Here is a 14,063-nt window from a genome sequence, read left to right as displayed (position 1 = left end):
TATCCACCAGGAGGTAGGAAATAGACAAGAGTCCCAGGTAACCTCGGGTGCATGGGGGGGAGGGAGGGTCGATGGAAGGGGAGAAGGTTAGAGAGAAGGGAGTAGGGGAAGAAAGGGGAAAGCTTGGTGGCCTGGGATGGGGGGGGGAGGGAGGAAGGATGAATATGGGATCAGGGAAGATTATATTTCAACTAAGGGACCCATTTTAGGGTTTACAGGAGACTTGATTATATATGGGATCCCAGGTCCAAGGAGAGATCCCCCAGATTGTTCTCTGGACAGAGGAGTGGGTGCCTGAATCGGCCGTGGCCCATGTCCATACTGATGTATATTTTGCTTATCACCATAGATCCTGCATCTGACGAAGGACGGCGATACAGTCGGTGACCCACATTGCAGCACCATACTATATATTTTTAAAAGCTTCTGGCATCCTAACAGTTGTGTTCTTTATGCAAAGAATCCCTCAGTTTAAAAGGGGATAGGAAACGCAATTGTTGAATTCTAGTATCTACAAATCCTCACATGGCAGTCAAGAGCAGAAAAAGGTTCTCAATGGAGATGTAAAATAGATTCATCAGGAAGCAGAGGATTTGGAAGGTAACAACACACACGTTAAGTTCAAGAAGCTCAGGAAGTAACAGGGCAAACTCAAAGGAACAATGTGAGAATAAAGAAAGAAATGAGTCATTAATAGTAATGAAAGAGAAAGAAATAAAATATGGAAGTAAAAATGTAAACCACAAGAAACTCTGTCTCTAACAAAAGGTGACAAGCAAAAGAGTAAAAGTTTTATAAGAAACACACCATGAAAAAGAAAATAAAAACTGTAGATAAAATATATTGGAAGTAAAAATACCACATATATATACATATACATACATATGTATTTATACATATGCATACACATATGTATGTATATATGTGTATGTACATAGATAGTATACATATACATGCTTGCAAATGCACAGATGGACACATATTTGGGAACTTTTACTATGCTATAAAATGTTTCAAAAAACGTAAGTGCTCAAACTAAGGAAATTATTTTACAATTCCACACAGACCCCATTTGCTCCCAGACTTTTGCAGCATCTAGTTTTTCATAGGAAATTTCTACTAAATTTTCCAGAAAAAATAATCATAATTTTATTTCTCAGAAAAAGGAGATAACTTAGACTTCAAACTTATTTGATGAGATAAATGCAGTCTTGGTTGTAATGTCAGATAAAGGCAGTAAAAGAAACTTATAATACAAGATTATTTGTGAACACGCAAACTAATGTTAGATGATTAATATTAGGTAATTGAACATTTGGTTACTAAAGAATAACTCATTTTAGATTAAATTTATGCATGAGTGCATTGAAGTTTCAATGTAAGTAACTTTACCAATAGAACGCACCTTATTAATAGAAAATATAATAATTCCAATTGTTTCACAGAAAACTTTCAATAAGTTTAAACACAGAGTTCACAGGTGGATAAACTGCATTGAGTTTGTAATTATATTGTAATGAGTTATACATTATATTGTAATGAGTATGTTCAAACCATGCTAACATAGTACATTCTTAGGAGTCTAAGATAAGCTTCAAATTTTGTTAATGACTTGGTCATTTCATTTAATTCACTCTATTTTATTGAAGTTATTCTTTCATCTGCAGAAATCCATTAAATAAGACAATAAGAATTCTATTGAAATATAAAATGGTTGGGCATAAAATGGACAAAGGAGAGGATGGATTGTAGCCTAAGGCAGAGTGGAAGGAGAGCTATAGAAATCAATACAAAGCCATTTTTAAGCCGACATTGACTTTTAGTTGCCTGAAATTTCACTTCCAAAACAATTGAATTCCTATAATTACAAGCTATTCATTCTTTGAGAATTTCAAATAAAGTATTTTGATCATAATCACCTAACCGCATATGCTTACTCATCTGGAGCCACCTGACCTTCCTAACAATTCGATTTCTTGTTCTCTTTTTATTATTATTTAATAATCTTTAACTCTAACTTGTGCTGTCCACATACTTCTGGATGTGGGGCCACTGGAGTATAGCCAGAAGCCACAGAGTTAATGAAGATTGATTCTTCCTCCTCTAGCGGCTATCAGCTGTCAATAGCCCTTCAACTGAGGGTGGAGATTCGGGAATGCCTCCCCACCCCAAACTGCAATGTTGGTTGACTGGTGCTTGAGCAGGCCTTGTGCAGGCAACCGCACAGCTGCTCTGACGTCACAAGTGAAGCAGCTCTGTCACGTCGAGAAGACACTGTTCTGCTCCTGTCTCTCCCTGACCTCTGGCTCTTCTCTCTTTCTGTCACCTCTTCTGAAATGAAGGATCCCAAGCCTTGTGGGAGAGGGGTGTGATAGAGATGCCCTGGTTGTGCTTGAACTGCTGGTAACTGTCCTCTGCACTCTGATTAGTTGTGAGTTGCTGCATTAACCACTGTCGACTTCACAAACAGACCTCTCTGATAATGTTTGAGAGCTGTACTAATCTATGAGCATAGAGATGTGTATTTACAGGGGAGTTTGTTCGCATGACAATTTGTCAAAATTAGAGTAGTAGGTTCACCCCTAGAGCCTGTGAGCTACTCATGGGATTTTAGCTGGATTTATATTATAAAATATGTGTTTCCTTTTGTGGAACAGGCCTTAAATCCAATCAAAAAGTGGTTGGTTACTCCCATAACATTTGTGCCACTAATGAACTCACATGCATACCTTGTCACACCAGCTATTATTGCAGTTCTGAGGTTGGGTAAGACCTCTGTTGACTCCCTGCTGCTTCCCTAGCAGCCTGGACAGCGCCTTCCAGTGCTAAGAAAGCGAGCCAGCAGATAAGAAGTTTCCTAGGCAGTACTGATTTGATTTATTCATGTCCTATGATCGTATGTCCTATATAGTAAATGAATATGAGGTGTTCAGCAGTAGAGCCCTACCATCAAGTTCTGGTAGGTAGCCAGGATCGGTGTCAATAACATGCATTGACACTAACAACTCAAGGGGTGTTATTCTACACCCAGGGCTGGGCTTTTTATTTGGCAGACTATGGTTTCTGGGATTAGCATTATCCTCTGTGTAGGAAAACTGTTTTACACATACACACATGCGCGTGCGTGCGCCCGCGCGCGAACACACACACACACACACACACACACACACACTCACAGTCTAATCATAATTAAGGGCCAGCTGTTTTCAGCCCGTACTACTAGTTTGTTACTCAATGTTTCTTTCTATTATATTTGACATTAAACCATCCAATAAACACCCTTTGTTCTTAAACATTTGACGAGGAAAACTTTTAAAGCATTTTGATATGGCAATGTACTTTCTGGCTCATGCTAAGAGATTATTTTTTTGTCTGTCTCTTGATATAAAAGATGAATTCTCCTTTAGTTTCATAATGAGTGTTTCCCTCAGGCACTATGAATCTATCTGGATAATATATAGATAATATATAGTATATATACACCTCGTTTTGTATCCCAGTGAATCTTATTGGATATGGCATGATGTACACCCCCAGATTCTCTGTTTCATGCATGACCCACTAAAACCCTTTACATATACTTTGACCTGACCAACTCTGGAGTAGAGATAGGGTTCATAATCCATTGACTTTCTCATCAACAGCTGGCCACCTTTCCTCTAGTTCTTGATTTTGTCAAGAATGAGTCAAATTTTAGTCTCCTGGAAACTTCCACCTTCTGTGTTCACTTATTTAGCTCTTCAAGTGGTGCCATTGACCCCTGACTACTTGCTTTTCTTTTATCGAACACTAGTTAGCAGAATTATTCTAAAAAGTTGTTAAAATTTTATCTTGAAAATTTCTTTTCTCACTGAAAGAAACAAACATACAACCAATCAACTTTTTCTACTTGAATCATGTATCAGGATTACTAAGTGGTTAATGAAGGTGAAGTTCTATATATGAAAATATTACAAGTTATAAAATGAGGAAGAGATAATGAAATATGAATAGTATCACTTTATTAACCCTTAATTATATAGTTAAGAAATGGTGGTTTTACTGGCATAACTGAATATCAACAAGTAGAAGAATGCAAATAGATCCATATCTATCACCATACAGAGATATAAGTCCAAATAGATCAAAGACCTCAACATAAAGCCAACGATACTGAATGTCATAGAAGAGAAAGGGGAAGTACACTTGAATGCATTGACACAGAAAACAATTAACAAATGGGACCTCCTGAAACTGAGAAGCTTCTGTAAAGCAAAGGACATGGTCAACAAGACAAAACTGCAGCCTAAAGAATGAGAAAAGATCTTTACCAATCCCACATCAGACAGAGGATTGATCTCCAAAATATACAAAGAACTCAAGAAACTTGACATCAAAAGAACAAATAATTTAATAAAAATGGGCTACAAACCTGAACAGAGAACTCTGAACAGGTGAATCTCAAATGACTGAAAGACATTTAAAGAAATGCTCAACATCCTTAGCCATCAGAGAAACACAATCAAAACAATTCTGAGATTCCATTTTACACCTGTCAGAATGGCCAAGTTCAAAAACACTGATGACAACTTATGCTGGAGAGGTTGTGGGGTAAAGGGAACACTCCTTCATTGCTGGTGGGAGTGCAAATTGGTACAGCCACTTTGGAAATCAGTATGACAGTTTCTCAGAAAATTAGGAAACAATCTTCCTCAAGATCCAGCAATACCACTTTTGAGTATATACTCCAAAGCATGCTGAATCATACCACAAGGACAAATGCTCAACTATGTTCATAACAGTATTATTTGTCATAGTCAGAACCTGGAAACAATCTAGATGCTCCTCAATCAAAGAATTGATAAAGACAATGTGGTACATTTACACAAAGGAGTATACACAGCGGTAAAAAATATTGACATCTTGAAATTTGCAAACAAACGGATGGATTGAGAAAAAAAAAACATATTGAGTGAGGTAACTCAGGCCCAGAAAGACAAATACAATATGTACTCACTCTTAAGTGACTTTTAGACATAAAGCAAAGAAAAACCAGCTTATAGTTCACAATCCCAGAGAACCTAGACTACAAAGAGGACCCTAAGAGGGACATACATGGTTCTACATAGAAAGTAGAAAAAGACAAGCTCTCCGGAGTAAATTGGGAGCATGAGGGTCACAGGAGAGGGCAGAAGAAAATAGTGAAAGCAGGGAGGGGCATGAAGAAAAATGTATAGCTCAATTAAAACAATAAAAAGATGTCCAAATTTACAAAATATTAAGAGATGTCCAATCTTACAAACCAAAAAATAAAAAAGAAATGGTAGTTTTAGTTGTTACCATGATAAGAGGAGAAAGCTTTGAACATCCTGTGTATCAGTACATCACTACTTTTAAAATGTTCTTCCTCATAATTTTATCTTGAGTCAGCTCTGGCCCCTAGATTCAATTACTAGTTTACAGGAAATGTAGAGACAGAGCATATTAAAAGATACCAGGAAATGGTCATTAAAGTAGTGGTCTCTGGACAACAAATGATCTGAGTACTTTGAAAACAAAACTGCAAGGGAGGATTTAAGGTATGGGAAACATTTAAGGCCCGAGAAACAGAAAAATAGGTTACACGCTGTAATTCTTGTTTGAAATCAAATTAAACCTGCCAAATGACAAGTAGATAATCTGTCATTTGAACACTGACTGCTCAATGACATCTAAGAATTGTTGTTAATATTCTACATGTGATAATGGATATGTCTATGTTAAAAGAAAGTAAGATTAGACTTAAAAATATACAATGAAATATTTATGGATAAAATGACAAATTGGTTTGGAAGTCTGAGGTGTGATTCAAAACAATGATGAAGAATTTGAAGTCTAACAGTTTCTTCCAGAGAGTGGTGTTGCAATTACTCTGTTGCAATAAAGAAAGAGACAGAGAAGCACACACTACCCAATGTAGATGGATTTTTCTCTCCCACCAGCCAGCTCCCAAATAATCATACAGAGAGACTTATTAATTATAAATGTTCAGCTGATAGCTTGGGCTTGTTTCTAACTACCTCTTGCAATTTAAATTAACCCATATCTCTTATCCATTTTCTACCCTGTGATGGTACCCTTTTCCAAAACAGTATGTTTATCGCCTGCTTCCTCTTCATTTGGCTGAAGACTCCTCCTTTTTTCTTCCCAGCACTCTTTTAGTCTGATTCTCCTGCCTAACCTCTTCCTGCCTAGCTATTGGTCAGCTGGTTATTCATTAAACCAATGAGAGTAACACATATTCACAGTGGTGAAAAGGATTATTCCACAGCAGCCCAATTTCAATGGATTATGAGGACCATAGAGAAGAAACCAACTTGACTTAGTGGGTTACTTAAAAAACAAAATAGTGGACATGAAGTAGGGAGGGGGTGCCTTGGGGATCCAGTGGTGTATTGGGAGGGTGATGGGATAGATATGATCTATTTAACTTGATCATGTATGAAGTTCTTAAAGAATATATTTTAAAAATAATTATATACAAATATCAAGAAGGTAAGACAAAGTCAAAGCTGGAAGGGTATGGGAGAACAGCCCAAACAACTTGAACAGAGATCACTGTTCCAATAGTTAGTGTACTCAGCTGTTCTGTTTCAAAGCTCCATGATAAAATCCAGTCCTAATTTAGTGCCTAATCATGATGATTTATCAAAATATTTAAAACTCCCTTTTAGGGAAGATGAAATTTGAAATTAGTAAACCTATGGAGGATGAATAGTTCATTTAAATAACATTAGCTTTTTAATCATTATTGAAGCCTTTTTCCTCATGATTTTTAGAAGTTTATTTTATGTTTTTATTTGTTTTTGTGATGTCGGAGACTAGACTCAAACTTTTGTGTATGCTGAGAAAGCATTTTACCACTTGAGCTACACATCACCAGGTCCACCCTCTTATTTGGATTACATAGATGAATTTCTAGTCTCATAGCTTTGGGGAATCAGAATTAATGGAAAATGTATGTGTTCTGTGACCTGCCTGAAAAACTCAAGACGGTTAGTTTCCCTAGCATCACTGATTACAAATTAAGATGGAAAATCTCTTTCAAGTTCCCCCCACATTTCAGTATGTCAGAATCTATGACTTTATATACCATTCCTAGAACATTTTTTGATCTAGTACAGTACCGGGCGTGATCTATTTTGTAATAGTGTAGGTTTTGTGAAAAACTGCCTGAACAATGATTTATAAGCAGAATAAATTTCATAGTACAGGAAGATTATTTCCTAAGCCAGTTCTCTTATTTGCAGCTGTCTTCTGTTGCGACTCTTGGGAGACATATAAACAACTAGTCTGCAGGCTTGCTGTGCGGCTGCACATTTCCTGGTTTAAGAGATGACTTTGTAGACGCTGTTGATGCAGTAGAAAGCTGACTCCTTTATCTCGTAAACTGTTCCGCTCCATTGACCGTGAACTGGCAAGGCACTAAACGTGAAGTGCCATGTAGTTTACATTCATTACAAACTTAAATTTATTTTCTTTCACACCTCGGGTGTTTAAATTTTATTAGCACATCTTAACAATCTGAAAGGAGGGGTTTTATTATGACATTTCTGTATATGTATACAATGGAGTTTGATCAAATCCACTCCTCTGTCTAGGTTTCAGATTTGATAGAAATCCATCAACTCTTACAAGTTATGTACGTTGCCAGGGGAATAAAGATATCCTTTAGGGTATCTATACTGGCTGGCTTTGATACAAGGTAGAGTCATCAAAAAGGAAGGAGCCTCAGTTGAGGAAATGCCTTCTTGACATCCAGATGTAAGGCATTTTCTCAATTAGTGGTTAATGGGGGAGGGCCCAGTGCATGGTGGGTGGTGTTTTCCCTGGGTTGATGGTCCTGGGTGCTGTAAGAAAGCAGGCTGAATACACCAGTAAACAGTTCTCCTCCATGGCCTCTGCATCAGCTCCTGCCTCCGGGTCCTGCCTTGTTAGAGTTCCTGTCCTGAGTTCTTTCAGTGGTGAACAGCAAGGTAGAAGTGTCAGTTGAATAAACTCTTTCCTCCCCAACTTCCTCATGGTGTTTCAGCACAGCAATGGATACCCTAACGAAGACAATTTCCTAGTCTTATTAACAGAACAAGTGAGAAATGGACTCAAAAGGAAGCTCATGGACGCTTTTATTAACATTTAAGGAAAGACTGTAGTGCAGGTTAGGAGAAAGTTCCAGCAGCAAATAGAGGAGTTGGAGAAAAAGTCATAATTTCTAGGTTAGGTATAGAGTAGAAACAGACCATCAGGAAAGAAAAGGCACTACCAAGAATGTATGTGGGTGCTGACTGAGGTTTCAGTCCTGCCTGGTTCCCACAGTCGTTAAGTACCCAAGAAATCACACAGAGGTCTACATTAATTATAGACTGATCCAGTATTTCAGGCTCTTCTTTTTAACTAATTCTAATAGCTTATATTAGCCCGTATTTCTTGTCTATGTTAGTCACGTGGTTTGGTACCTTTTTTGGCGAGGCAGTCACATCTTTCTTCCTCTGTGGCTGGGTCACAACAGCAGACCAGACTGTGCTTCCCTCTTCCCAGTATTCTTGTTGCCCTGCCTCTACTTCCTGAATGGTCCTCCTGCCTATACTTCCTGCCTGGCTACTGGTCAATCAGCATTTTATTAAAAATAATATAAGTGACAGGATAAAAGACCATTGTCCTACAGCATGTGGGATATGGCGCTGAGGAAAGAACCCCTGTAACATGAGGGGCCTGTTTGTTGGGGTTTCTGTCCCACCTGGGTACCCCACAGACAATTCTCCCACACCAAACCCCCAAACGGCATCCTGACATAATGTTTAGTTTTCTCCTCCAGTTTGTATTTCTTGGGTTTTGTTCAGTGTGTACTCTGTTCAAGGGGCTTCCAGCCTTTCTTTGCAAATTGGCGTCATGTTTTAAAATTTACTTAATTTTATTCTATGTACATTGGCATGAGGGTTTCAGATCCCCTGGAACTAGAGTTACAGACAGTTGTGAGCTGCCATGTGACTGTTGGGAATTTAACCTGGGTGCTCTGGAAGAACAATCCGTGCTCTTAACTGCTGAACCAAGTTGCCGGCCTGAAAATTGGCTTCTTTCATGTCAGTCTTGATTTAGCTTTTTAAGTTTCTACTCTCCTGTCACCACATGTAGCTGAGAATAATTTTAAGGCCATGTGTCCTTTATTAAGCCAAGGACACGATAGAAGTCCTGACTTTCATTGGTTAGCCATGTGCTTCAGGGGGAAAGGAACCTAAGAGGAAGACAGGACAGTGAAGAGAGCAGAGGCTGAAAGAAAGAAAGAGAAAAGAGAGGGAGAAGAAGAAAGAGGGAGATAGGAAGAAATGGAGGATGGGAGAAGACAGTAGGGAAAGAGAGAGAGAGAGAGAGAGAGAGAGAGAGAGAGAGAGAGAGAGAGAGAGAGAGAGAGAGAGAGAAAGAGAGACTTAAACAAGCAAACACAACCAATAAGTGGTTTGATCTCAGAGGAAGGATGTAGAGAATAGCCTGAGAGCACCACTTCCAGCCCAAGTCTTCAAGGGAGAGTGAGTTATCAGCAGCATCTCCCCTGAGGAAAGTTTGATAGCAGCTTCACAGCCTCCCAGGGTACATTGCTCTGCTCGCTGCTGGTTTGATGAGGGTAGTTCTCCAGAGATAAAAGTAGCCTGGAGTTGTTATCAACAGTAGTTAGGAAAAGGTTACCTTCTGCCGCGTTTACAGTGTGGGTGGGACAGCAACAGTGTTCTCTGTGAGGTACCCTTTGAGCTCAGACACACATGATCTTGGCACAGCTTGTTCAGGATTCCGAGTGATCACAGCAGGTTTACTGGAGTGAAGTCTGGCAGCTGCCACCTTAGTTATCAGAGGGCCATAACGAGCACTCATTACTTCTGGTCTCCTGCTCCGTTCTAACTTCCTGTTCCTATTGGCTAGCCTTTCTCCTAGGCTGAGCCGGTTGCTTAGAGTGGTGACTCAGGCCCGACATGATCTCTGAGGGGTCTGATCCTTCATCCGTCCCCGGGTTACTTTATTCCTATTTAGACTGGCATCTGAATGCTCGTCAGGTTCTTCCCTCCCTCATCTCAGCCACCACACTTCCGCTAATATAGAAGCTCTTCTATTTACTCGACAACTACATGTGTAAGGACCCCCAATGTGACTAGGCAACAGCACTACCAAAAACTGGGGGCGGGGGAGGCATTCTAGCTTTTCCAATATGTCTTTGGCTGAAATAGAGAGGAGGCTGATTTTTACCTTTCTCCTCTGTCTGGCGGCCTGCTTAGTCTCCATGTTATGGACACAGGACTAGTGCATTGGATCAGGTTCAGTTTCACTTGCTGAAAGATGGTTTCTGTTCAAGGGGTCATTTTAATGTTCTGGGTGCTGGGAGCTTAGATGGTAGTAGATGGTGTGGTCACATGGCCCCCGTTGCCGCTTCTTTGCTCTGTCTTAGGCTACCTGACCTCAGGAGGACATTGTGTGAGATTTGTGATCTCCTGTGATCCCTGGGTTCCAGTACTGACTGGGAAGTTTTGGGTGGGAATGGCAGAATTGTCCCTGGAATCCGTCCACAGTCAGGTGGAGCAGTCTGCAGTACTAGGTGTTGAGGCTAGAGCCTTCTGTGTGCTAGGTTAGCTCTCTACCACGGAAACATTTTTTCAAGTTTTCCATTGGAGACATTGTCTGGCCAAATTGCCCACTCCATTCTATCACCTGTGGTCCTTCTGCCTTACTTTAACCTGTTTAGCAGGGATTATTGTCTCACGATAATAGGCCTACCTCTTTTAGATACTGCAGGTATCTTTGTTAAACTTCATAACTGAAGATATCTTTTTCCAAATATGGAATTTGGGATTGACAGTGTTTTTTCTTGTTCTTCGTTTAGTAGCTGAACAATACAGTTCATTTTCTATACTACAAACCAACACTCCTGAATGCACTAAGAGAAACAAACTCCCCAGGACGGATGTCTAAATGTATGACTGTAGCCCATCAAGCCAGTTTAGTTTGAAAAGGGAAAAAGGCAAGGTTCAATTTTACTACTCTTATGACAGAAAATATTTCTTTTGGTTTGAGGAGAAACACACATGAAAAGCCTTTTCCTTTTGTGTGTTCTCAGTAGGAGTCGAGTACTAGGTAGCTGCAAAATTGCTTTATCTTCAGAGGCAAGCTGAGAAAAGGAGCAGTTGAGAGCAAAGAGGACAAAAACATCAACCGAGAACCATGCTGGGAAGCAGGCTGTGGGAAGTGCATGGAGTCTGGGATCAGGCCACCTGGTTTTGCACGCCATCTTTGCCAGTTACCAAGGATGTGAGCTTTGATGAGTTATTACTCTCTCTAGGTCTCAGCCACTGATACATTTGGAATGATGGATTTTTCTCTTGTGGTTCTCATGAGAATTGAAGTAAAGTGAGAAACATACCACCTAGCATGGGATAGGAGCTCAGGAAAGGTACCTGTTGAGACGGGTATCAGTGGTATTGTTAATTTTTTTTAAAAGTTGTGATGTTTTCTTTATATTTTGTAGACGGTTACTATTTTTAAATTTAACTGATTGGTTTAATTGTTTTTTATTGAAGGTAAGTATAAATAAAGTTTTTTGTTCTGAGTCAAATCAGGAGAAAGAAATAACAAGGTAATTAGAAGAGGAAAGTTAAGGTAAAAATTGCAGGTCTATACAAATGAGTCAGTGGTTAATAACATGGTTGCTCCTGGGGACTTAGGTGCAGTTTCCGGTACATTCATAGTGTCTCACAACTGCATCCTTAGTTCCAAGGGATTGGATGCCCCTTTCTGGCTGTGAGCACCACATGCACATGGTACACAGACACATGAAGTCAAAAGACCCTTGCATATATTAGTATGATGGTTAATCTTCTTTTCCCACTTCACTGCATTGAGAATTATCCAGGAGACACACCTCTGGGTGTGCCCATGAGAAGATTTCTAGAGACTCTTAAACCAGTGGATGGAAGGAAGTCACACACATGGCATGGACTGTGTGTCCATTCTGAAGAGAAGGAGAGAGAAGGGTGGAAAGGCTTAACAAGCGCCAGTATGCTTCTCTCTGCTTCCTGACACAATGTGACCAGCCACCTCAGGCTCCCACTGCTGTCATTGTGGACTGTATTGCATCTTAAACAGAAAAGTAAAATAAATAAACAAATCCTCCTCAATGTATTTCCTTTCCTTCTGTTCCCTTGGAGACAGGATCTCACTATAGTAGGAAACCTGATTTTGAATTCATAATCCTCCTGCCTCAGCCTGCTAGACAATACCTTTCTTTTGGATGTTGTTTTCTTCTTGGTCTTACATGAACTTGTTTGTTTGTTCTTCTGGGCTCTTCTCTCTTGCAGCACCCTCCTAAGCGTCGGTATTCCTCAGAGTTCTACTCAGGGCTCTTACTCCTTATATTCATTATATTCTACCAGTGTGGCGGGATAATCAGGTACCAAAAAGCACAGAACTACAAGTTCATGGAATACTGACTATTACCTCTCACTTCTCATTGGCGGCGTTGGGCACCTGAACGTCTGTGGCCTCTGTTTTCTCATCTGTATTGAAAATATGATAATAATGAGTTCAAGAGACTAATGGAAGCAAAGCAGTTTCAAATATACAAGTGTTCATAGTGGGAAGTCAGCCTAGAGAAAAGGCAAAAACGGCTGGCTTGGTGACTTGGTGAAGACACTGATCTCTAAAGTCACCTCGTCTTGAGAGGATGATGTCCTGTTATGCACCTTTCTGATCCTGGTTCCAGTCACATGGCAGTCCTCTACCTTTTAAGCTCTGATAGTTCTGGGACAAATAGGGAACAAAGAGTCTCCTGCCACCTCTGGCTTATCTGTACCTTTATGAACTTTAAGCACATCTAGTCTTAAAAATGAACCATAACAATATATTTCTTATGCTTGTAAAAATAAAATGTGCTGTCCTCCTCAACTCCCAGGATGACTGTGATGTTGAAATGAAATATTACACAAGTCTTTATTACAGCAATTGGCACACAGAATGTTCTATAAACAGTACTTACGGCTTTTTATTTCCTCACCTTCAACTATTTGACTACACAGGTCTGTGTGTTCAGATAAGCCTTCTCAGGTCCCACATCTCTGAGTGTCAGTTCATTTCAGTGGTTTCCAAAGTGCCAGCTTGTGTCTTTTACGTCTTCATTCTATGAAGGGATCAATGCTCAGGCAGGAGGAGGAAGTGAAGTAGATTGAGGCACCTGCTGAGGTGTAATAAGAAGGCAAGTTTAGCCAACCCAACAAATTGTCTTTTATATTAAGAATTACCCTTTCAGTTTTGGTGTTGAAATATTAAAATACCTTCATGTTAAAGTGTTTTTAGTAATAGATGACTTAAAGAAACATATCCTGACTTAGCAGAATGAAGAGTGTTCAGTTTTAAATGGATTCCTTGAATTTGTCTGGAAATTTTGTTGACATGCAAAGCCTGAAAGGTAGGGAATCACAGATATTTTGGGCAGATCTGTTTGAATAAACCATGAGCACCTATACTTGCCCCGTGAAAAGCATCTGTTGTCTTGTTTTCTAACTCCTTTCCCTTTCTATCCTAAGAAGATGTAGCTGTCCATCACACTTGAGTTATTGTCAAGTCTTCTCAGATTCCATTAGCCTCATGTTCAACAAATAGCTAAACTTTTCAGTGCTGCCCCTTCGTATTTCCATTATTACCACTGTAATGTGTATACATATATATATATAACATATTATATTATATGCATAATATAAAGATTATTGTAGATGTTTATTCCTAAGCTCTTACTACCTCAGCTGGCCCCATCACAAACTGCCCCAAGAATCTTTTACTTCATTGCCTGAATTTTCTGATTGTCTTCTTGCTTTTTTTGGATGCAAATTCCCAGCACAGCCCCAAAGTCTTTCCCTTCTCATGTGCTGCTTTGCCTCAGCTGGGTCCCTCACACCCACCCCAATCAATCATCATCATCATCTCTATTATCTTAGAGTCTGCACCACCAGCATATGCTGCTGCTTAGAATCCCTATATTCTTCATTTACACAATCCCAATAAATTCTTCAAGATCC

Source organism: Myodes glareolus, chromosome 8 (assembly GCF_982192425.1).
Source record: "Myodes glareolus chromosome 8, mMyoGla1.1, whole genome shotgun sequence".
Classification (NCBI taxonomy): Eukaryota; Metazoa; Chordata; class Mammalia; order Rodentia; family Cricetidae; genus Myodes; species Myodes glareolus.
Note: the sequence above shows the minus strand (reverse complement) of the source record.